Raw genomic sequence first — 21,817 nt, forward strand, 5'->3', positions numbered from 1 at the left:
TTCCTTTAGCTTACGAGCCAGGCTGCCCACGGTTCTCTTCCAACGAGAGCTCCACGCCGAGAACCCGGGTCTTTCGGAGCGTGGAGACCCCGTCCCGAATGCTCCCTGAACCACGTGGGCGGTCAGAGGTGCTGAAATGTGGTCTCTGACCTTGAGGGGTCATCTCTAATTGACTTTGTTTGGGTCCCAAGTATCAAGTGAGCAGACACAAAATGAGATACGTTTAGGGAGGCAGGATGGGGGGGCTGAGGATTTCATGGAAATGCCTGGGCTTCAAGCCAGTGACCTCTGTGGGAGCTTCATAAATGCGCCGGCGCTGGGACCCCTCCCCAGAGGCTCCAACCCAAGGTCCGAGCATCACACCTGGAACAGCTGTGCTGGGCGGGCCCGAGGCAGAGCCTGCGTTGAGAAGGGCAGCTTAGGTCGAAGCCATCGACCTCCTAAAGTGAATAAGACCACGTCGTCTCGAAGGTGGGGGCTGAGTAGATCCTCGTGCCTGGAGCAGGAAAGCCCCTACAGGGAAAGGGGCCGGCACTGGGGATGCCCGGGTGTCCGGGGGCCGGGCCAGCTAGTAGTCCGGTCTGAACGCCACGCAGAGTCACAGACCTCCTCCTCACAAATCACAAAGACAGCCTCCCTCGTGACCTCGTACTCCAGCGGCCTTTAGAGATTGTCGAGAAGCCGCCCTGGCATGGGGCCGGGACCAGGCAAAGGGGCAGGGCTGGGATGCTGTCTGGCCCAGCTGGAAGGCACTGGGCAGACCACACATGTGTATCGTGCCCAGTGCCAAAGGCCATTCTTTCCCGGGAGAAGGGAGGCTGTGGTCAGGGCAGAGAGAGAAATCACCGTCATTCCCTGTGACTTTGGTGCCAGTGCCTCCAGCCACAACAGGCTTATTTTGTTGGCCCACACGGCTTTAAAAATGGGACATTTCACATATAAATGCAGTTGTCTTGTCCTCTGGATAAACTCAGCAGATCTGGCCACACTGGGCCCGTGTTCCCGTCTGGAAAGGAGGGTCTGCGACCCAGCCATGACTGTCGCTTTGGCAAGGTCTGGGCTGACCGTCTGCCGTAGTCCCCACCACCCCTGGTTGTCTGCCTTCTCTAGTCCACAGTGTCCCCTGCTTCCTGGAGGCAGTGGGTTTGCCGTGCTTCCGAGTGGGAAAAAGTGCGTCCCCGGTGACACAGTCACAAATAATGTTGGGTCAAGTCATGCACGGTTGAAATTCCTTGCAGAGAGCCTGGATCAGGTCACCGATGGGGGAAGCCGATAGCCAGTCACAGGTTAACGGGCCTTTTGCTCTGGGGAGGATATATAAATATACCCCAGAGGGGATCTGAACTTTCCCCCACCTAACTGATCCGTCCCTAATTGTTACCAATTGGTATTGCTTTCTTTGTAATGGAGACGCTGTCCTCATTCTGAGGCTCAGAGTGACCCTGCGGTCCAGCTGCCTGTCCCCAGAGGTCACTGGCTTCCTGGGATAAGCACTCTTAGGGTTTTGGTGTTTAAGACACGCTGTTTTTCTTTCTTCCCTAAACTGGTTCCATTCATCTTAAGTCACCAAGTGCCTTGATATCCCTGAAATCCACTCTCGTTGGATTCGTATCACTAAGGAAAGTCGTGAGAACGTCCCCAGAACGTCAGGAGACACGCGGTTTTGTTTTATTCGTGCGTTTCTACAAGATAACGTGTGTGCGGATCTCGCGGCTCCTGGTTCCATCCTCGCCGGCCTTTCTGCCTGACTGGCAGGTCGTTGTCTGCAGAATTGCGAGCTGCTGATTGCTTTAAACCCTGTGCCATGCCCTCCGACCTCTGGCGCGGTGAGCGCGTCAGGGTAAGGATGAGTTCAGCACAACCCCCCACCCACACACACTGGGACTCTCCTGGGGTCTGAGCTGGAGCAAGCAGGACCGCCCTCAGCGGTCCACGGCCCTGAGTTGGAGCGGGGGCTGGCTGGCATACCTCTGGTGCCCGGCCCTGGCCAGCTCAGGCGGAGCAACATCGGACGATGCTAGAGTCACCCTCTGCCCGGAGCGTCCTCCTCCCTGGTCTGTCTCGGCCTGCGGGCACACAGGGGACATGGGTGAGCAGGTGCCAGGGGCTGGGGTGGGTGGGTGGGTAGGCTGTCGGCTGGAGGCCGCCGGCTCCCTGTGGGACATGAGCCTGGGACAGGGCCAGGCTGAGCCGTACTTTCGGAACGGGCTCGGTGCCACCAAATGGCACAGCACTGAGTGGTCAGAAAGGTGAGTTTGATGACGTGTGTCTGTTACCACGTCAGCAAAAGGCAATGGGAAGGAAAAATGATTATTCGATGAGAAACGTTTAAAATGAGAAATGAGAAGATTGTACGGGTCTTGTCCTTTCCTTTAGTAACGTGCTGTTGTGTTGATGGATTCGCGGATGTTGAGCCAAACTTGCAGCACAGGAATCGACGCCCCATGGTCCTGGTGAGCGATCCTTTTAATGGTCTGTTGGGGCCTGTGGGCTGGCATCTTGGCGAGAACATTGGCCTCCGTGTTCTTCTGGGGTGTAGGTCTGTAATTCTCCTTTTGGGTGGGGTCTGTGTCCGGTGTGGGGATGGATGTAATGCTGCCTTCCCAGAATGAGTTTGGAAGGTTTCCCTCCATTTCTATTTTTTGAAACAGCTTCAGAAGAATAGGTATTAATTCTTCTTTAAATGTGTGGTAGAATTCCCCGGGAAGCCATCCGGGCCTGGACTCTTGTTTGTGGGGAGGTTTTCGATGACGGCTTCAACTTCTTTGCTGGTGACGGGTCTGTTCAGGATTTCTATTTCTTCCTCGTTCGGTTTTGATAGCTTATATGTTCCTAGGAGTGCATCTGTTCCTTCCAGATTACTTAATTTGTTGGCCAATGAATCACTGAATTCTACCTCTGAAATGAATAACACGCGTTATGTTAATTAGTTGATTTTTTAAAACATTCAGAAAAATTGAAATGAAGTGAAAAATGACCAGGACTACCCCAGCGAAACACGAGAAAGCCTCGTGTTCGTGGAACAAGCCCGTGGTCTTTCACCTTCCTTGTGGGGAACGGGTATATGTTCAATCGTGTTATGGTCACACACACACATGCACGCACGCGCTGTCACACACACAGCCGTGCACACACACCCTCCTGTGCTCACACCCGCTTACAGCCTGGTGCCCTCCGAGCACAGTCCTGTAACCCCCCAGCTTGTTGCCGCGCTGCAGACATCGGGTGTGACCCGGGACCACCGGTTTCCTCGCCGGCCAATGGAGACCACGGCCCCCCAGTGAGTCAGAGGAAAGTGACCGGGCATTGGTCTGTAGCAGCACAGACCGGGAGTCTTGAACCACAGACATTTGCTGTCTCACTGCTCTGAAGTCCGCAGTCAAGGTGTCGGTGGGCCGTGCTCCCACTGAAGCCCGCAGGGCCGTCCTTCCCTGCTCTTTGGGTCTCTGTCCTCCCCGGGGCTCCCCCTCTAAGGACCCCAGTCATATTCGATTGGGAGTCCGGCCTGTGCTAGTGTGACCTCATCCTAACTAATGACACCTGCAATGACCCTATTTCCAAGTAAGCTTGCGTTCTGAGGGACCCAGTCAGCCCCCCAGTGCCCCGAGTCCCTCCCTGCCCCAGCGCCTCTGAGAACCTCTTGATCCTTCTGGAAACCCACAACTGTTTCTCCTGAGCGTCTGTGGCTCTGAAGGGACCTCTCTTAAGCCCTGGCTTTCACGGTTTAAAGGAAGTGAACATTGTGGCCGTGGTTTTAATTAAGACTTGATGGGCCGTGTCCTGACATCATCAACAAAAGGAGCATGACACAAAGACAGAATGTGATAGGAGGCCCCGGAGGGCGGCCCCGGCTGGGCCACGAGCCTGCATTCTGTAGCCGTGCAAGGCCACTTCAGAGCACACTGGGGAACTTTGGGCGGTCCCGTGTTTGCTGAGAAGTCCCACCCACGCCCGTGGACCCTCGGCAACCCTATCAGCCCGGGCTGCCCGAGCGGGCGGACTTCGCTGTGCCGCTTAGCCGCGGGTCCTGAGCGGGTTGATTCCAAACCCCTGGGTCTGAGTCAAGTTCTCCTCTGGAACTCACGCCCTGGAGACGCAGGGCTCTGATGGCGGGGCCATGGCGTGACGATGTTTTCCTGGTGCCGTGTGTCCCTGTGTGGCCTGCCTGAGAAACTGGCCTGAGAGTTCAGGCCACCAGAGGGGGCTTAGAATTAAGCTTGGCTTCAGTACAGGCCCAGGGGGGGCTTGGCTGGATTTGCCCGTGGCTGTCATTTCCTTAAAGTGCCCGAAGGAACCAAAGTCCTCACACAGACTAGTGTCGAGTGGGAGAAGCGGCCACAAACGACAGATACGCTGATGGTCTTTCATGGAGTTCAAAAGCAGAGAGGGCCTCCTGACTTGTTCACGGCCACACACACGGGCGCCGAGTGCAGAGAAGAGCGGGCTGTGGTCAGCTCCCGGGCAGAGAGGACACTGCACTATGTCGGGGGGGCACTAGGGCTGGGGGCTTGGGGCACTGGCGTGTTTGATGATCCCGGGGCTCACCTCTGGGGTCAGCCTGGGCCCATCCTAAGAACGTCTGTACCTTGGCTTATGGCTTGTGAGGTCCAGCTCTGCAGCCTTCCAGCGGCGGGGGCCTCTTGGCTTTCCCGTCTGTTCTCTCATCGGTAAACAGGAATGAGGGGCCCACCGGACGGGGGTATTGAAAGCCCCACACACAGGCTGGGGGGGTTGACCCTGGCGCAGGCCTCTGTCCGGAGGGTACTCCTGAGCACTGCAGTGGTCATTGGAAGACACAGACTTTCTCTTAACTGTCACTGATTCCCGGCTGTGTGGCAGGTGTTAGATGCCTTCAAGCAAGGGCTTAAGCTGAGACAGAGAGAAACAGACACAGAGACAGACGGACGGACAGACAGACATGAAGGGAGAGAGCAAGAGAGCATTCTACCACCCGTGGCTGACACCGGGCGCCGAGCCCCTGGAGTTCTAGCTCCTGAGGGTGCTTCCTTTTCTGTGCACCTGCCCCGGGAACCCCAGAGGGCTTAGTCTCTCCTTGCAATCATGGGAGCCAGTTCCCTATTCTTTGCACTAAATCCCCTTGAAAACCCATACATTCATACTTAATTATTAATTAAATCATCTTGGGCCCATCGTTCTGCTTCTTGGACTGGAAATTATCATTTCACAGAGAATTAAAGAAGAAGAAATAGTAAAAAAGAAGAAGTAGTAGTAGTAGTAGTGGAGGAGGAGGAAGAAGAAATTGTATAAAATTCTTCACCCTTGGCCGTTCCCAGTAACAAGTTCTTCATAAGTGTCAGGCACTAACTTCATTATCGCTGCTCAGCACCATACTGTTGAGAATGCTAGGACCCTCGCTGGAAGAGGTGGCAGAGCCCCAGACAGAGGGCAACACCCCCCCCCCAACACACATGCCCCAGGGAGGGACGAGAGGGCTCCCGGGCCATCACAGCCAGGGCCAGAGAATGGGTCGCAGGGGAGCTGGTGCTTCCTCTTGGGTCTCTCGGGACGCTCACCCATGGGAGCTCCCTCTCTCCCCGCGGGAGGTGAACCCAACGTGCCGCGCAGTGGAAATTCCCAGCCTTATGATGGGGCTGCGTGTGGGCCCCGGGGCACCATCCTGCTGGGGTCCGTGTGATGCTCTGTGTGTGTGTGTGTGTGTGTGTGTGTGACATCTCGGATGTCCACTCAAGAATCCAGGGGACAGCCTGAGCCAGAGCCACCCAGCTGAGCCCTTCCTGAATCCCTGACCCGAGAGACCCAGTCCCCACCGGTGGCACGTGCTGTCCCCACAGGTGGAGCCGGTGCTGGCCAGGGTGCGGGGAGGGAGGTCTGGGAGCGTCTAGGGCTGCAGGGCTGGCATCCTGGCCCCGCTGCTCCCTGGTGGAGGACCCACGGTGTATAGTTTTTCCTCATCTCCTCACAGTTTCCCAGTCTGTAAAATGGGACCACGACCATGGCCACGTCCCCAGGGGTGGCCCTGAGGAGGGAACACGGACATGTGGACTGAGCCCTCATCCCCTGGGAGCCTCTCGCGATCTGCGGACCCAGGGCAGACACGGGGGCCGGTGATGTGGCAGGAAAGTCTGAAGCTGCCTTCTTGGCTTTTCACACAAGGGAGGGCCCCCAGCCAGCCTGGTCAGGGACCGGCAGAGCGGTGACTCAGAGCGACCTTTTCCTCAGCGTGGCTTGGAAAGGGAAAGTGTGATGCCATCGTCATCCTGGGGAATCTACGGCTTCCAGACCCTGGCCTCATCATTTCTGTCCGGGGGTGGGGACGGTGACCACCATGGCAGGAAGGAGGATTTGGCTGGGGGCGGAGGGGTTGGCGAGGAGGCAGAACCGGGGCCGACACGCCCGCTTCTCCGGGTCCTAGGAACAGAGAACCCAGGCAGAGCACACACCCTCGCTGCAGTTCCTGGACCAGCTCGAGAGGTCCTGGTGCCGGATAAGCGTCCTTGTCCCCTGAAAGCTTTTCCTCCTCTGGCAAGTGCGGACACGGATGAGCCCGTCGGCCCAGCCTGCTGCTCCTGAGACGTCCGTGGAGACGGAGGACCCAGAAGACGCCCAGACCCGGCCCCCGACCCATACTATACAAGTAATACCCGGGGGGTCTGGGGTCCGAGTGTGTCACCTCACAAGGGCCCAAGGTTACTAGCTGGTAGCGTGGGGTTAGACACCTCAAAATACCTTCCTCGTGCCGGAAATCCACTCTTGTTTTGGACATTGGCGTCTTGAAGCCTCCCACCAGAAACCAGTAGCCCCGTGGTGGAGTCACAGCCACCGTCTCTCTGACGGAGCCCAGACGGATGGCTAATGTCTGCGGTGTCCCTGGCACACCAGGCTGCCCCTTGGGCACTTTCTGTATACTGGCTCATCTTATCCTAAAAACATCTACGGATGAATACTGCGAGACACCCCCCCGCCCCGCATTCAACGGCTGGGGAAACCGAAGTTCAGGGCAGTCAGGGAGTCTGGTCATGGACACGGCTGGACTGGAACCCGGGTCTCTGGTGGCAGGATCTCAGCTGTGAACAAGGATGCTGTCACCCAGGTTTGGCGTCACAGGTCCAGCACGACAGCCACGGTAGCCTCCAGCCCCGTGGGGCCATTTAGATCTAAGTAAAGTCCAGCGAGACCAGTTTAAGGTCCACTCCTCAGCGGCACTAGCTGGCTTAGGCCCAGCGGCCGGGGGTGGCTTCCCCGAGGTGGTGACACGGGAGCGGTGACTGCACGGTGAGAACAGCCACTTCTGTGACTCGCACCGGAAGAGCGAGTGGGCGACCGGGCCAGCGTTCTTGCAGACCTCCAGCTGGAAAGGAGCTGGCGGTGGAGGGACAGCGAGAAGGTCCCAGGCCTGGTGGGGGGGGAGGGCTGGCGTCGGGCCCCGCAGGTGGACGGTGGACGGGAGCGGCCCCAGACAGAGGGCGTGAGGCTGCAGGGAGGAAGTGCGCATTTATTCCAAGTGCGAAGGCGTCGGAGAGCAGTGGGTGCCTGGGACACGCCCTCCTGCCTCCTCCTTTCCCCGTCCGAGCGCCCTCGGCACAACCGGAAAGGCTGCAGCCTCGTCTACCGGCTTCTCTTCTGGGACACGGGGAGGTACCGTGGGGTCCGAGTCCTTCACCGGTCTTGGTCCTGGGAGCTGGGCTCGGGCTCCAAAGCGGAGTGTGAAAGGGGCGTGGGGAGAGGGATGGCTTTCAGAGGAGCGGGAGCGGCCCTGGGAACATGGCAGATGCAACGGCCCGGGAGCCAGAGACGCTGTGTGGGCACCGCGCGCCCCACGCCCCCGAGCACGTCTGCGTTGCCCTGTACAGGCTCACCTTGCAAGGACCGACAAGGGGACAGCTGTGTTTGTCTCCTTGAAGGGAAACTGGGGGCTGGGAGGTGGGGAGTGACTTGTCACTGAAAACCCTTTTGTGCCTTGTACACCTTGTTCTGCGTCCGTCCAAAACGCCGATCAATGGAAACCCCGTAGTTCTCAGTGGAGGCTGGTGAGCTTCTGCCAGGAGGTCCCCTCGCGTAGAATGTGGCGTTTCAGGAGGGCGCGTCATTTCGTAGTGAGATGATGTGGCCTCAGAGACTCCTGGATCTAACATAGAATGTTCAAGATCTGGCCCAGCACCCACAGCACACGTGAACATGCAGACCCGAGAATTGGGGAGGCGTCTGGGCCGCACGCGGGGTTGACCTCCAGCCTCCTGCTCCTGGAGATGCTCTGCTGGGCCACATTCTCTCCCTGGAGCCCCCATTTCTAGATTTTTATGACCCTGTGGTGCAAAAGAAAAAAATTGCCTATATGAGGGCTTCTGTGTTTTCCAAGTGAAAATCAGAGCTTTATAATCCACCTGGGGTCCGTGGGTGGGTTTGACACCCAGGAAGCCGGAGGACTCTGCGCGCTGAGGGCTGTGGCGGTATTGTCTGGGGCCTGGGGATGGATTATGGCAAGGCTGGGGGCCAGGAGTCTTCCCAGCCAATCCCAGACTTAGCCAAATATGGAGGATTTTACGCAAAATAACGGACTTGGTTCTGACATGTGTGCGATTCAGTATGTGTGTGTATAGCACGTGCGACAAACACAGAATGCTTTTGTGATTTGTTTTTACTGAACCTTGCGGTGAGACCCATCCTAAGCACCTCACAAACATGTGTAACGGGCACTCTGCCATGGTCACTTCAAGTGTGCGTTTCGCAGTCATGGTGGTAAGTCCCCGCTCTGCCGTTCTTAACCAGTTGTGTGTCTAAGGTCACCTTAACCGGCTCTGGGGGTCAGCCTCTCCGTCAGCACAGTGGGTATGTCACTAGCTCTCCCAGCGCTGCAAGGAAGGAAGCTCTGTGTTAGTCGGAACCGTACATACCTGCTGACTTTGACCTGTTCATACTTGCAAAACAGGCAGTTTCATATGGTTCAAGGACACAGACAGCTGAGCCCACTGCCAGCCCTTGGAAAACACTCCATAAATAATAGCTTTTTTTTTTTCAACTTCTTTAGCCAGAGAGGAGCTTAAACTTCAAGTAAACCTTCCTACCCCAAAGATACTGTGTTTCTCCATTCATCATCCTAAGTCCTTCGACCGGCTCCCCCCCCCCCAAGATTACTCTCCAGCAGGACTCCCGCAAATAAGCACAAGGCTTTCACAGGGCTCCAGCCTTTCAAAGAGAGGAAATCTTGGTGGTGATTTTTTGTCACCATAAACTCTGATTTCCAGTGGCTTCCGCACCAGTGCAATACAGTGGCCCAACGCGGGCATCATGAGGTCAGTTTAAGGACTAGTGCAGGAGCAGAGAGCTCGGAAGGCGGGCTCCTAAACATGCGCACTCCTCAGCCACATGTCGCCCTTGCCAGGTGGGGAGCCCCACCCCAGCCCCTGACGAATGCGTGGGTCCAGAGCCAGAGAACCACGGGAGGTGAGGTTCACACGGGCTGATCGCATCGGAGATACCCTCACGCGGAGAGACGCCCTTCCGAGTCCCTTTTCTGCCAAAACACCATAGCGACCAACGTGGAAATGCTGTTCCGTCTCTGGGCCCCGGTCCCGTGGGTGTCAGCGCTTTTCCCCCGGAGGGAGGACAGATGTGTGTGCGGATTGCTAAGCCCTCCCGGCGCGGAGAGATGGCCCGCGGGCCCGAGTCCCACTGTTGGCTTCGTGGAAAGGATGGCCGAGGGCACGGCCCGGCGGAACTCTGGAGGAAACTGAAAGGGCGTCCACAAGAGCTGAGTCACCACTGCTCGGAAAGGAAACCAGAAGCCTTTGGGTACCATGAAGAACACACGGTGCCGTGCCGAGAATGCACACTCCGTGACCAGCTACGTTTGCACGGGTTTAGAGCGACAGTGTGGGCACAGAGCATCGTTGCTGAATTACTTACATGTCCGCACAATGTGTCAACCGTGTTGAGGATGACGTGAAGGGCCCTACTGGGGGTGTCCTCGGGGCCCATATTTAGTGGGTGGGAACCCTGGGCCGCTGCGTCGCTCTCATGGACAGAGTGACCTGGTCAAGGCGCGACAGTCACACGGGAGGGACAGTCTGAACACTCAGCCGCTGCTCCCGCCCGCCACCCCCCGACTGGCCACAGGGCCCCAGTCCCCTGCCACAGGTGCCTTCACCACGCAGCGACCTGGACATACTTGACGATAAGCATTATCGGGAATGAAAGTTACCCAGAAGAGACTCTTGATTACAACACAGAGGTACAGCCTCCGCAGGTTGTGGACAAAACACGTCGGGCTGAGGAAATCAGCATACCCTCGACCGCGATCCCCACTCGGACGCCATCGCTCTAACTGTAGGTTGGGGGGGTGGATGAAACCTGGGTCAAGGCTCCTTGGAGCGCCCATTCGAGGGCAGGCAGGGAAGAAATACAAGAAGGGCCCAGAGTATCTTGTGGGGCCAGAAAGCAAGAAAGTCTTTTTGAAAAAAAAGGATGGACCATGTCCAAAGGACACAGGAGTTCATCGGGAGGGTCTTCCAACGGCCAACCCGGGACAGTCTGAGCAACAGAATGAGAAACGGGAGCGTTGGGTTATTACCCAAATAATAAAATAAATATCTGCAAGCCGTACTGATAGAAATAGAAGTCTGATTAAATAAATACATGGGCGAGAGATTGATCTTCCTTGCAGGAGGTTTCCAGATACTACATGTGCGAGGAGTGAGGGCCACGAGAAGTCACCGTCAGTGAGAGTCACTGTGGACAGACCCAACAACAAAGGCGGAACCAGTGGGCGGATCTCTGAGGAAGCAGAGCCCCAGGCCATCTTCCCTAAAAGACCTCCCGGCTGTGGCGCGGCGGCGACCTACGCCCGCACGTTCTGCACGCCGGCGCCCTGCGGGGGTGGTGAGGTGGGCTGGACTCGCGGCTCCCTCGGACCGGAGAGGACCAGGGGTGGGGGGACACGGGGACCTTGCCGTGGAGGAAGCTGGCAGACCCCCCCGGGACCTGGGCCGCCATCGTCTGAGACAGCACGCACCCCCGGGCAGGATGGGCCGAGAAGGACACGTCACTTCTCTCATGTTCTTCCCCGAATCCATCACCGCCTCTGACCAGAAGCAAACATCAGACAAGCCCAATTGGAGGGACATTTGGTGAAACCCTCGACCACGACTCTTCAGAGGATCACGGTCGGGAAGAAGAAGAAAAGTCCAAGAAACTGTCCCAGACGAGGAGCCTAAGGTGACAGGGCCCAGAGCGTGAGGTGGGGCCCCGGCGGCGGTCCTGGCGGGAGCCCGGGAAAGGCGCGGAGTCGCTCTCTTGGGCACTGGTGTATCACTGGGTCAGTCACGTTGGGAAGCAGCTCGGAAAGCAGATTTGCTAATTCTCAGTATGCAGCTTCCCGGGAGGCACGAATCCTGTCTCTACATATGTACGCAGCACAGTCGCTTGTGCGTGTGTGCAAACGTGTGCACGCGTGTGCATCCGTGTGTGTGCCTGCCCAACGTCCGGTACGAAGGGTCCGTAGCCCATGCATCCACCATAGCCCAAGGCTGGGAACAGTCCCGGGGCCTGTCACCGCGAGCGGGGCGGGGTGGTGTGCTTGCTCTCTGCAATGGCAGCCGGCAGCCCCTCCCAGAGTCACATCGGGGACCGCCAGGGTCCCCGAGCCTCTTCCAGGGGGCCGGAGAGATCAAAGCAATTTCTGTTACATCAGCAGGATGCCGTTCGCTTTTCCGCTCTCGCCACATGGTGTCTGGAGGAGCATTCCAGAAGCCCTGGGACACGGCGTCGCTGCGACTGGCCGAAGGGGCCGACAGGAGCCCCCGGCTCTCCTCTGCTCCGTGAGACACAGAGATTTGGGAAAAGGTGAAACAGCACCACGCCCCTCTGTTTCAGACGCACATTATTTATTTATTTACTCAAACACTTTTTAATTAAAACATGTTATTCGCAATAATACAAGTGTATTCTTGTTCCAAATGAACCAGCAACTACGTAGGTTTCTAGATTTCTCAGTTTTATGTTTCAGTGACAACTCACAGAACGAAACCAAACGTACGAGCAGGAGCTCGTGGAGTTCTTGATGGCGTTTGGGGAGGCGGGGGTGCTGAGCATCGGTGTGGCCCTGACCCCGCGTCTGAGCCGCGACACCGGCCACGCGGGTCCCCCAGACGGGAGCTGGCAGGGAGAGGCTGGCGGGGTCGGCGCGCGCTGTTGGAGCCGGTACGGAAGGCCCGTCCGCAGCCAGAACCACGTCCCTCCTCCGCGGGGTAGCGGCAGGAGGGGGCACGGGGCGGCTTCTGCAGTCTGCCACGGTCTAGTTCTCGGGATGGTCGGGGGGACGCAGGTGTGCCCGCTTTGCAAAACCAGAGAACTCGGGGCTTCTGAACTTCCGCCTGTGTCTGTTGTCCTTCCATTGAGATCTCTCCCAAAGAGAGAGACGGGACATTCTTGTCTTCATGGTTAAGGTAACTGCACCGTTCGACGGTTCGTCCTATGGTCAGGGTTTGGAACCAGCTGGCTCCGAGTTAGAATTCTGGCTTTTTCACTTCCTAAACTTCGCTCTTGCTCGCGAACTACAAACAACACGTCCTCATGTTGCCCGCGTGAGCCCTGGCTTGTCGTAGCTTGTGCACGGATGCGTGTGCTAGACGTGTCCAGGGACATGGGGGGCGCTTGTTGTTGCCGTCAGGCTCCCCGGCGGAGGAAGAAGAGACACACCTGCGAAGCCACTGCCCCAGGCTCTTCACCGGTGAGTGGCCCCGTGGGTGCCGCCCGTGAGAATGACTTCCTGACCTCCTGCCTGCCACACCCTCTGCTCCTTCCTCTCCATCGGGAGTAAGCATCTTGCCTGTGAATGCCCCGGAAGAGGGGGGTCCCCTGACCCGCCGCGGAGAGCAGGTTTCCTGCCTGTGTCACCTCACGCGATCACACCAGCCTTTAGCGTCAGGTCAGGACGGCCAGGAACAGACGACCTGAGTCCTGGGCCTGCCGGGAGTCACTTGGCTTGGTCCCTGGAGGACCCGTGCCCCTCACCTATGCTCCCTGAGTCTGGGAAACGTGCTCCTGGACCTTTTCTCTCCCTTAGGGAAGATGCCCCAAGCCTGTTGTGGTCCCCTGAATCCCCCCACTCAGGATGTGGCTCTGAGGCGCTGCTTCATGCCCGGAAGGTTAGATCAGCTCATGAGCCCATAACAGTCGCCCCCTCTCTGCTGGGGGCGCGGGGGCGTCCTCACAAGCCAGGGGCCATATTTCAAATAGCAATTAATTGACGACAAATAGTAATTAATGGGCCACATTCCTACTTGGGCAAAGTGCATAATTCTGTGCTTCTCAAGGCGGGATGGGCCGCGTTCTTGTTTTCTTTTAATCTGGTTTGAAAGACCGCACTCTCCCAGGCGGCGGGCCGGCGCTCCGTCCCCCGTGAGTTCATCCGTGTGGCATGTGGGGCCTCAGCGCCTTGGGAGCTGGAACGCCCCCGTCACCGCGCCGCGGGGCCTCGGGAGCGTGGGTGAGCAGCCTAATTAGTCGTGGTCCCCACATATTAAAAATCATAAATATTCTTCTCAGAGACAGGGGAGGAGTGGGAGTAGGAAGGAGGCAGCTTCTGGCTGATGTGTGTGCCTGCACACGCGTGTGTGAGTGTGTGTGTGTGTGTGTGTGTGTGTGCCGGCATGTGCGTGTCCATGACTGCCCGAGTGTGCGTCTGTGCGTCTGTGTGGGACTGAAGTTCACGTAGACAGCTGAGCGGGCAGACCCCACTCGCCGGCAGAAGGGTGGTCGCGTGCCCATCTGAGAGCAGGCCCCACGTCTCGACAAAGGGAGGCCTCGTGCGTCGCCTTCCCAGGGAGACGAGTGTCCTGAACACCACGGGGCAGGGCGCCTAGGCGGCTCAGCCAGCCGAGCGTCTGACTCTTGATTTCAGCTTGGGTCGTGATCTCAGGGTCCTGGGATCGAGCCCCCCGTGGGGCTCTGTACCCAGCGGGGAGCCTGCTGGGGAGTCCCCCTCCGCCCCCGCCCCGCCCTCTAGAACAGAGAAGCAAGTCGTTAAAAACAAAGCGCAGCCTCACCATCTCCCACGGGAGCCTGCAAGGGGTAGGTCCCTACCGGCCTCTCAGCCCAGCACTCGATGCTGGGAATGAGGACGGAGCCTGCGCAGTCCCTCTCGCCGAGAAGCCCGCAGTCTGCCTGGGGAGACTGTCAGGGAGACGGACCTTCGGGGCCATCACAGTAGGAACAACAACAGCGTCCCTTCCGTTAGGGCAGGTAAGCGTCGGTGGTACACGGTGACGTCCACATTTCTCCCCTAGTGGGTTCCGTGACCAAACATCAGAGCCGCCCTTACTAGAAGCCGCAGACCTGAGCCCAGACTGCGGCCTGAAAGCCCCTGATAGGTCCAGGCGAGCAGTCTCAGAGGCGCCGCAGATGCCACCGCCACGCTTTGCCGCCGGCGTCTGCCTCGGAGGTGAACCTGCCTTCCAGGCAGAGACGAGCGAAAATGCTGGTAGCCTGTCCTTCCCGTGCTGGTCCGTGACGGTCCTGACGTGATGTGGCGCAGGTCACGCGTTCTTGCTGCCGCCTGTGGGACGCGTGGGCCGGGGGCAGCATGGACGGGAGGGCAGCCCGCCCAGCTTTGGGCTGGCTCCCCACCTTTGTGCTGGAAGTCCCGAGCAGCACATGGAATGGTGGAAAAGCAAGTCTTAAAATCTTAACTGAACATAACCAGTTCCCGATTTTAAACTCAGCCTGTAGCTCGTGGGCAAGTGCTTCCCTGCATTCCAAGTGGGTTAGTGTCGCTGATTCTGTCTCAAGGGAGAAATAAAGGCATTGTATTAATATTTCCCAAGGCATGCAATTACTTGAAAAAGCCCCAAACAGTCCAGACTAATGAGTGTGTTTGTCCGGGAGTGGTCTGGAAATCTAATTTTTGACAGTGTCGTTGAAATTGCTTTGAATACAATAAGGAAGGAAGGAAGGCAAAACTATTAATTTTTATGAAGGTCCTGTATGTGTTAAATGCTGCATAGATGCTTTTCATACCATATCTCGTTGAGCTAGAAGGCTGAGGATGCCGAGCTCTGACGCGGTGTGACCTTAAAACAGCATTTCGGTGAATCAGTCGAGGTACATGTGGAGGAGATCCAAACTGGCTTAATCAATAAAGGAAATTGATTGGCACATGTAACTGAAAAATCTAGAGATTTTTCTGGCTTCTGTGTGGGCTTCAGGCTCAGTTTGTTCCAGCAGGGATGTGTTTTCTTCCTCTGTCGGGTCTCATGGGGCACTGGGCCCTCCTGCAGAGCTCCCGACTTCCCATCACCAGGCCAAACCCCTTCCCTGGGAGCCCAGCCCTCTCCCTCAGCTGCGGCATCTTTAAAATGAGTCGGGGTGATCTTGTCACCTCTAAGGGCCTTCACTGCTCTGAGGTTCTGGGGTGCTTGGGTTTCACCCTTCGCGGCAATCAGGAGTCCTCGCCTCTGCTCTGGCTCATCACTCAGCTTCTGTGGAACCTCGAGCATTCGGGCCTCTCTGGGGCACGGTTCCCTGGTGGTGACATCAGGAGGTTGAGGCAAGCGCCCTGTTTGCGGTTGGGGCTCACCAGGCCATATTTCTGGCCTGGCCTGCTGGGGGAGGCAGACACCTGCACCTCTGCCCCAGAGTGGGGGTGGGGAGAGACTCCCCATCTCCGGAGAGAAGGCTCCTCGTCTGATGGGGAAGGAAGGCCAGGCAGAAGGCTGGCCTCATCTGTGGCCTCCCCAGGCATGGGTCATTTAGTCACCCCTCTTCAGCTGGGCATCCGAATCTAGTGACCTGGCCACCCACCAAGCTTGCGGGAGACCTGGCAGTGACCAAATCCAGGTGCCTCTTTCTCCAAGAGCGCGTGTCCCGCGGTAGCCGAGCCAACACGGCGGTGCCACGACAAAGCAGGGAAATGCACTCAGAGCCGGGGACTCGGCTTCCCGGTCCTCACAGGTGCTGAGCGCTGGGACAGACCCAGGGCACAGGGGACGTCTTTACAGTTCAATCACTGGAAGGACTACAATATGGGCGTCAGCTGCAGTGTCCCCAAAAGAGCCTGCCAGGGTAGGCTTTGTTCTCCAGGCTCGCTCGCCCATGGCCCCGAGGTCGGTGCCGACACATACGCAGAGTGCGTGCTGGCCGAGAGCGGGGGTCTGGGAGGTGCGGTGGGTGCTAACAACCAGCTCTCAGGGGATGCCTGACATGCAGGGCCCCCTTGTCGCCAGGCTGGGGAGCCTCCTGCTGTGGCTGAGCTCACTGCTGCGCTCCACCAGCCCGGAGGGATGTGTGTCTATTTTCATGCAAACAGGGACATCTTGGAGTGGGGAGGGGAATGGGGTCCATGAGTACCCCGGGCAACAGGCAGGCTTGGGGACCTTCCCAGGCAAACCGCAGCACTGGTCGCCCTCATCAGAGACCAGAGGCCTGACGCAGTATCTTGCCCAGCCCCTGCCTCTCTTGGATGATGGAACTGAGGCTCTAGAAGGGAGACCCCTTTTCCAAGGTGTTGAATCTCGTTAATATCCCCACCGTAATGCCTTTGTCAGGTTGCACCTCGGATGGCAAAAATGAAAAAATGATCATAATACCAGCTGGGGAAGAAGGCACAGTGTCCGCTGGAGCCCGGAGACGAGGGTCACCCGCTCCGTAGCTCTGTCTGGAAATGGCTTTGCTGTCTGGGGGAGAAGATACACACAGACCACACGGGGGCTCTGGGGGCTGACCCTGCCCTGCTGTGTCGTGCGCCACCTGCTCTTTCGAAGGTGGCGACGGGGCATGAAGCCACACATGGAGACATGGAGGGAGGGACACTGGCCTGAAGGTGAGGACACATGGGCTCTGGCGTGCTCCGGGCCTGAACCTTGCTGCCTCCCCTCCTGCCTTTTGGCTTCTTAGCAGTGTTAGTTTAGAAGATGTGTTTTTGTTTTGCCCACAAAATGACCTTTTTTTTTTTTCCCCCAAGATGCACTTAGGGCAGGTGCCCACTGATCTTAAACCTTCCCCACTCCCCACCACTCCCTATTGTCTTACGGCTTGTATCACTCAGTTTAAGTTCCATGGCTGGCAGGGTTCCTACAGCTGGGTTGCTGCATCTAGCAGACTGGGCATTACTGTGTCCCGTGGGCTATTTGGGACGTACTTTCACTAGAGCAGTATCTGTTTCCGACCTGAAATACAAAGGTAACAGGGCATCTTGCAGCTTTCCTAGAAGTTTTATAGAGACAGGTGAGCAACCGAGCCATGGACCAGAGACTTCCAGGTACCTTCTCGTGCTGACTGTTCCTTCCACCTGACTGACCCTTCCACCTGTTCATTGAGCGGCACTTACGGACGCCGACTGCAAGCAGGCCTGTACTCTGGAAGATACGGCTGGAGCCCCGATAAGCCCAGAGTCTCCGTGGTTTCAGCTCAGAAACACTGTTGCACTCAGAGATACACAGTGACAATCAAAACTAATCTCAGAATAGCTCGGCTCCTCTATTTGCCTTTCTCCACAACCACACGGAGCCCCGGGCTGGCTGCCTTCTGCACAGCCCAGGAGCCCCGCCTTATCCATCCCTCCTTGTGCTACCGGCTGCCACCTTGGAGCTTTTCATGCGGTGGCACCTTCCCAGCCCTGTGGGCTCCAAACCCCTTGTTCCGTCACTGCGCCACAGATGTGGCCATTCATCTGCTGAAGACTTTCCCTTGGGAAGAAGAAGGAGTGAATTTGGGGATATTCTGCAGTGGCCGTAAGGGGCAGAACAAACACGGGTGCGTATCTGAGTGTCATTTGTGTCCTGAGCATGTAGAAAACCATGTTCCTGCCTTTGAAAGAGCTTAGCATGTACACCGGACACGAGGCGTATCCAGGATGGTGGAAAATAGAAGCCCAGGACAGCAGCGCGCCCCCATCTGAACAATGGGCTGGTGAAGACGGAAGGAAGAAAAGCAGAAGAGGCCAAGGCTGGGAAAAGCCAGAGCTTAAATGCCACCAGGCCCTGCCCGCACCCTGACCTCTTCCGGCTCGCGGCACCACGGCTCCGTGGCAGAGGGCTGTCCAAAGCCCCTGGAGCCGGTTCTGCCCGCACTCGTGGCCGGTGGCCGGCCAGAGATACAGAGAGTTAACGCCCCTGGGAGCAGCCCCAGCCGCTGGCCACGAGAGCTGGCATAGAAATACTCCAGCTCGTTCTCCTTGGGTGGGATAATTCTCAGGCCTGTGCTCCACGGCATTTCCCAGACTAACTTGCTTGATAAGGAACCGCCCCCCCACCCCCCGCGTCTCCTCCGGGTTGGCTGCTTCCTCTCTCCGGGTCTCTTTCCCGCTTGCTCACTACCTTACTGTGTCCCTGAGCTCACCCCCAAGTCAACGCGTCATGCTAGAATCCTTGTTTCAAGGGACCCCAGACAAGACAGGCTAATATCCCAGAGAAATGGCAAGACTCGACTCCAAGTGAGGTCAGAAGGGGACACCGGCCCAGGCAGGAAGCAGCCCAGCGACGTCTCCTCCGGCATCACCGGGGTAGCCCCATCCCTCTCGGGGCCCAACAGCCCAGGGAGATCAGACGCACACCGTCTCACCAAAGACCTAGCATCTTTTCCCGTGGATTCCTTTCCTGACTCTGCCTGCTCCCGCTTCAGGGTCTTTCTGTTCCATGGGGAGAGACTGGGCTCTCCGAGCAGCCGGCCTGCACTGCCTATCGGGGGGTCGGTGGGTCCTGTCTGACAGTGATCATGACACCTGGAAGAGAAACGTAGCCTTCTGGACGGCTTTCCCCAGCAGCCACGGCTGGGGCACTTCGGGCAAACCTGCCATTTCATCTTCACGACCACAGAACATGGTGCTTTCAGAAACCCTGCTTGGCGTCCGAGGAAACGGACCTATAGGGAGGTCAACGGACTTTCCCAAGGACACACAGCAGGGAGATGGGGACCCAGATCTCAGCCTGGGCCGCGTGGTTCCAGAGCCCACACCCCGAACACGCCAGCCGGTCCCAAAGAGACCACAGGGGCACAGGCACTAGCTAACCCAGAATCCCACGTCGGCAACCAGAGGGAGCCCCCTCCAGCCCTCCCCGGACACGGCCTCGGACGCGCCAGCCAAGGCCAGATACAAGCCTGCACACTCCTCATCTGAGGGGTGAATGGGCCTCCCGAGTTATTTGGAGGGCTCCCAACAGGGAAGCAACACAGGCTTCAGGCCTCCGTAGAAATGCATCCTGAGGGAGTCCTTGCCTGACCCCCTTGTTCCCCCCGAAGCCCGTGAACGAGGACGGTGGGGCGCTTCTGCCTCCCGTGCCCGCTAACTCCCAGAGTCGGCAGCGGGAACCAGCCCCTCCTGGGATCTCCCGGGGAAGGGATTCAAGCTGCTTCTCATTTTTTCCCTGTCTTTCCGCCCACTGCTGGTGAAGGACGCAGTGTGGTACGTTTTTAAACCCTCGGACCCTGTAATCGCCTGATGATACATCTGTTTGCCGCCCGCCCCACCCCCGCCAGCCTCTCCTCAGTTTCCCAGCCGCCAAATCCACGGTCCCGCACCTCCGGCCTCCGAGGCGTACTCCTGGGGCATTGGCGAGGCGAGAGGCGAATTTGGGAACCGGGGAGCGCTCTGCTCGCACAGCTTGGCCTCCTGGTGACCCCAGCCTGGCCTGCGTCACTGGGACTCGCTGAAGGCTGATTACAGCCCTGAGCAAGGGCTTGTGGCCACAACCTACCACACGCCGAGTCCTGGCCGGGTTAGCACGGCGAGCGGGGGAAAGCCCTGAATGCCGACAACACTGTGCCGCGAGGCTGGCTTCCCGCTCAGCAGGGGAGCTTGTGGGATCCGAGGAGCCGGAGCAGGTTGTCGCGACCACAGACAGACCCCTCCCCAGGTGCCAGCACGGAGTTCCACCCACACCCAGGGGACCCCGAGGCTCTTTTCTTGCTGGGAGCAGGGTGTGCTGGCCAGCCAGGAGCGGGGGCTCAGGACCTCCCCTCTCAGCAGGGCGTGGGGGGAGTGCACTTAGGGGCCCATGCTGCAGGGAGGTGACAGAGGGGAGCTGGGAGCAGGACTGTCTCTGTGAGCGCTGGTCCTCTTGCCGCCGTGGGGCCCTGGGCTGCTTTCCCTCCAGGGCCTTGGCTTGCTTGTCGCTGGCGATGATGACCGTGAGCGGCCAACAGCAACGGTCACCGAGCTTTAGCAGCTACGGTGATCGCCCGCGTCCTGTCATTTCGCCACGCGTTGGACCGTGCCGGTAACTGTGAGGCAGGTGTTGGTGCTGTGGGTCTCTGCTGACAGGGGACGTGGAGCAGGTGGAAGGAGCCTGTGTGTGTAAGCCACGGAGCCGGGATGGGGACGTGGGGATGCGACCCCGGGCGTGCATTCTTACCCTCCTGCTGTGCCTCCCTCGCGCCCTGCGTGGGCGGTCCAGTGGGTCCCGGAGCCTCCTGAAGCCGACCATGCTGTGGACATCCACGGGCACCTCTCCCCGTCTGCAGACTGCTTCAGGGCCTCAGAGAGGTTCCTAACCCCAGAGATGGCCCCGAGCCAAGAACCAGGGTCCTTCCCCTTCCTGCACGGAAACCCTCACCTCTGAGAGCTCCGAGACTTCATGCTCCAGCCCACGGTCGGCTGCTGTCCCACTCTGCTGTGTGTCCCTGACATCCAGCTTCCTGCCTCTCCCTAGCGTAGCAAGTCCGTCACCGCCCCCACGCAGGTCCTCACCCACAACCCCCCCCATCTCCCCCCCAGCCCCTGAGATGGGGATTCAGAAGCCTGGGCTCCCGTGAGAGCAGTGACACTCCAGGCAGGCGTGAGGCTCGGACACCACGGGGCTCGGCGCCCGGCTGGCGGGCTGCTGGTGCAGGGCAGTGGCGTGGTCGCGAGTGTGCCCGAGCCTGCTCCGTCCCTGCCGCGCGGCCCTGTGCCCGTCGGCCTTCCCTCCCTGGCCTGTGAGGCGGATGATGACGATGGTGGCTTCGGGGGGCTGGGAGGTTCCGAGGAGGGGCACCCCAGCGCTGGCCACGGCCGGCGGACCGCGACCGCCGTGGCCGCTGTCCTTGGCTCACCACCCTCCATGGCTCGTTCCTCCAGCCCCGCCCACGCCCGCACAGGACCCTCCCACGCTCACCCCTGCCCGTGTCTCCGTCACCCTTCATCTTGGTCTCCTTCCGGTTCCCCAGCGCCTTGGTCACGTCGTTCTCACCCTTTTCCCCGGAAGGGAGCACGGAGAGAAACACACGGGCTTCGAGAAGCCGCCACCGAGCCGAGAAGCCGCCTCCGAGCCCATCACTCGGCGCCGTTCTGACCGTCCTGGTGGCGGCCCCGAGGTGGACACGTGGTCTCCACGGGTGTTTAGGAAAGCAGACTCCTTCCGTCAGACGCGGTGACATTCCCAGCCCTGACGCCCGAGGTCTAGGAGGCTCGCCCAGCACCCCCCGGACCGGGAGGCCCGGCCATCCCGCCCCCCAGGCCCCGAGAAGCTGCCCCTCCTTGTCGGGCCGGTGACGCCCCAGACTCCTGGCCCAGACCACGTGGTCGCCATGCGCACGGCCCACCTCGGGGACTCCGGGCAAATGTTATTACAACGATAACAGGGATTCTGCTTAGGATAACAATGATGAAAATCTGCGTTAGCCGACTTCAAGCTGCGGAGAGCCTCCCCTTTCTGCGCTCGGAGAGAAGAAAGGGGCGCGGGTTTATCACTTGAGCCGGCGGCGGCGTTTCATCTGGACCTCATCTTTGCTGCTAGCTTCCTTATTAGCGGGATTTTTGCTTTTAATGAGTACGTTTCACACTACCAGGTGTTTCGAATTTTTGTCTTGTTCACTTGCTTACATGAGGAAATTCAAATAGAGACCAGTGCATTCATAAAAACCCAGT

The 21,817-nt window shown here is 58.6% G+C and overlaps 1 protein-coding gene across 4 annotated transcripts in view; it reads left to right on the top strand.

The window, feature by feature from the left end:
• Positions 1-21,817, top strand: part of LOC309853521 (uncharacterized protein) — a 450,528-nt gene that overhangs the window by 319,187 nt on the left and 109,524 nt on the right. The window lies entirely within an intron of this gene.

Source organism: Mustela nivalis, assembly GCF_964662115.1.
Source record: "Mustela nivalis genome assembly, chromosome: 18".
Taxonomy (NCBI): Eukaryota; Metazoa; Chordata; class Mammalia; order Carnivora; family Mustelidae; genus Mustela; species Mustela nivalis.